Here is a 3,480-nt window from a genome sequence, read left to right on the forward strand (position 1 = left end):
ACAATTGAAAAAATGAAATTACGTGCATTTTAAAGTCCAAAAAGTATTTTATATGAATATTTCAAAAATCACCCAAAACATGCCTTACTATAGCCTTACATCCTGAAAATATCCATAAAAATAAAAAGTCCCCGAAATGCCTTAAAATGCAATATTAGGTCCTAAAACATGCTGCCAAGTGAATATTTTGTGTTTTAAAGTCCAAAAAGTATTTTATATGAATATTTCAAAAATCACCCAAAACATGCCTTACTATAGCCTTACATCCTGAAAATATCCATAAAAATAAAAAGTCCCCGAAATGCCTTAAAATGCAATATTAGGTCCTAAAACATGCTGCCAAGTGAATATTTTGTGTTTTAAAGTCCAAAAAGTATTTTATATGAATATTTCAAAAATCACCCAAAACATGCCTTACTATAGCCTTACATCCTGAAAATATCCATAAAAATAAAAAGTCCCAGAAATGGTCATTTTTGATCTACTCATGTAAGCAAAACATTTTTTTTGTTACCGGAAATTAACAGTGTTGTGAAATGTTTACAGGACATCGGGGCTGGAAAGAGCAAATACTACACCGTGAATTACCCACGAAGCCGTCTTTAAACCGGTAAGTGTTTTACTGTGAGTGCGATTTGGTTTGGTTTTTATCCTCCCCCAACTCCTCTTAGGCCACAGGAAGTTTGAATGATGACCTTTAAAAGTTGTTTTTTTATTTTTATTTTTTTTTATATAGTTTGAGCGCATGACCAAAGAACAGCCTGTGAGGAGGAGGTCCAGGAATGGTGCCAACCAAGGGGGGGAAAAGGAAGCAGAAGAGGTAACCTGTGAACCACTACAGCCAGAACTAGTAGTAGTTTTATTGTATTTACTTAATTTATCTTTATTTGAGAGCATTAGTATGTAATGTCTTTATTTCATCTTGTTTCAGGTCAAAAGAAGAGGTTTAATGAAGTTGTTCCACTCCTGATGATGGACCTTTGTTGAATCCTGTGAGCACACGTGGTTGACAGAAGTAGCGTTGTGAGTATGTGATCTTGCCATCTATACCTGAAGTTAAAGCTAAGAATTGCTGTTGTAATTTGACTTTTTTTGTCAAGTGTTCTGGTTGGGTTTTTTTTAACTTACTGCTTTTTACTGCGTTTATTTAACTAACTAAAAAAAATAACTTAACTTAAAGCTTAAAACTTAAAAAAAATTTAAAAAAACTTAAAAAAAAACCCTATACTTTGACAATGCACACCCTATAGGGCATGAATTGTCAATGGGAAATCCTATTCATATTCATCAGTATTTGCTCAATATCTGGAAATGAATTTACAAAAGGTCCAAAAAAATTTTTTTATTGAAAGTTTCAAATACAGCATAGCGTGCACCACATATTTAAGCTAAAAAAGAAAAAAGAGCTAAAAAATATACTAAGTACAAAAAAGTAAAAAAAGAACTAAGTACAAATAAGCTAAAAAAACGTACTACTTTTCAGGTGCAGCAGCTCCACGACGCCAAGAAGTTTGAGGCATCTGGTTTCTGTTACGTGAACGACATCGCCATGGCCATTTCTGAGCTTTTCAGGTAAAGAAACATGTTAATTTTTTTTGTTTTGGTCAAATGAAACTTTTGGCCAGCATTAACAGTGTTGTGTAATGTTTACAGGACATCGGGCTGGAAAGAGCAAATACTTCGCAGTGAATTACCCACGACGCCATCTTTAAACCGGTAAGTGTTTTACTGTGAGTGTGATTTGGTTATTTTTTTCCCAACTTTTAGGCCACAGGAAGTTTGAATGTTGACCTTTAAAAGAGTATTATGTTTGTTTTTTGTTTAGTTTGAGCCCCGAAGAATAGCATGTGAGAGGGAGGTCCAGGAATGCTGCCAACCAAGGGGAAAAAGGAAGCAGAAGAGAGGCAACCTGTGGATGATTGACTAGAGCCAGAACAAGTAGTAGTGTTATTGCATTTACTTTGTCTTTGTGCTAGATGGAGAGTTGTTTTTAATTTAACCAAATAAAGTATTTGTTATTGAATTGTTTCATGTAGTCATTGTTGAATGTGGAATTCTTTAGAGTACTAAGTAGTGGTTAATTGAAGCACTGTGTAACATGCTAGTGCTAAACACTTTGAACATGGTGTAGTCATCTGAGAGTGTTTGTATGTAATGTCTTTATTTCATCTTGTTTGAGTTCAAAAGAAGACGTTTAATGAAGTTGTTCCACTCCTGATGATGGACCTTTGTTGAATCCTGTGAGCACACGTGTTAGACAGTAGTGTTAGTATGTAATCGGTCCATCTTTACCTGAAGTGCTAAAGCTAAAAATTGCTGTTGTAATTTGACATTAAGTGTATCTATGGACTTGTTGTGATTAAATGCAAAGTGTTTAGCTATTGAGTAAAGTTCTATTCTTTGTGCCTCCCCTGATATTGTTGTTAATAAATGTGCAATGGAGGAGAAGACGGACACAGCAGCTTGGACTCTGCCAGGTAGAGTGAAGGAGCAACTTTATTTGAAGCAGATCACTTGTTGTTTGCTGTACTTGAATGTTTTACTGAATTGTAATGACTTTATTGTGTAACTTGATTGCTATGCTATTGTCATTAACAGATTTTTGACTTAGAGTTTTTTTTTAGTTCATTTATTTGTATGTAATTTAGTTAATTTAACTTATGTAGTGCAATCATTGTATAACTTGATTGCTATGCAGTTGTCTAACAGTTTTTTTTTGACTTGGTGTTTTTAGTTAATTTTATTTTGTACTTAGTATTTCTTTAGCTCTATTTAAATTGTATGTAGTGCAATCATTGTGTAACTCGAGCTTCCAATAAACAGTTGGACCATTGTGTGCATTCATTTCAAGATATTGAGCAAATACGAATGGAGTTTCTCGTTGCCTTTTAGGGCATGCATTGTCAAACTCATTCATATTTGCTTAGTATCTTGAAATGAATGCACACAATGGTCCAACACTGTTTAATTGTAAGGTTTACAACACAGCTCAAGTTACACAATGATTGCACTACATAACTAACAACAATAAAGCTCAAGAAATATACTAAGTACAAAAAAATGTTAGACAACTGCATAGCAATCAAGTTACACAATGATTCCACTACACAAGTTAAAAAATAACTAAAACAATGATTCCACTACACAAGTTAAAAATTAACTAAATAAATATGAAGTACAAATAAATGAACTAAAATGAAGTCAAATCTGTTAATGACAATAGAATAGCAATCATGTTACACAAAGTCATTACAATACAGTAAAACACAAGTCCAGCAAACAACAAGTGATCTGCTTCAAATAAAGTTGCTCCTTCACTCTACCTGGCAGAGTCCAAGCTGCTGTGTCCGTCTTCTCCTCCATTGCACATCTGTTAACGACAATAGCAGAGGAGACACAAAGAATACAACTTTTTACTCTTAATAGCAAAACACTTCACATTTACAAAACATGCATTCAATCAAAGTACATAGATACACT

General features: G+C 33.7%; 1 long non-coding RNA gene across 2 annotated transcripts; it reads left to right on the plus strand.

Moving 5' to 3' along the window:
* Positions 1-349: 349 nt before the first annotated feature.
* Positions 350-3,113, plus strand: LOC103394728 (uncharacterized). 2 transcript variants are annotated; one of them, XR_523184.3, is made up of 6 exons: positions 350-610; positions 737-820; positions 932-1,027; positions 1,484-1,572; positions 1,654-1,716; positions 1,826-3,113. It is a non-coding gene; the product is annotated as an uncharacterized LOC103394728 (long non-coding RNA). The 2 variants fall into 2 exon arrangements; XR_001761462.2 differs by having other exon boundaries at positions 932-1,023.
* The last annotated feature ends 367 nt before the right edge of the window (positions 3,114-3,480 follow it).

This window comes from Cynoglossus semilaevis, chromosome 18 (assembly GCF_000523025.1).
Source record: "Cynoglossus semilaevis isolate Cse_v1.0 chromosome 18, Cse_v1.0, whole genome shotgun sequence".
Classification (NCBI taxonomy): domain Eukaryota; kingdom Metazoa; phylum Chordata; class Actinopteri; order Pleuronectiformes; family Cynoglossidae; genus Cynoglossus; species Cynoglossus semilaevis.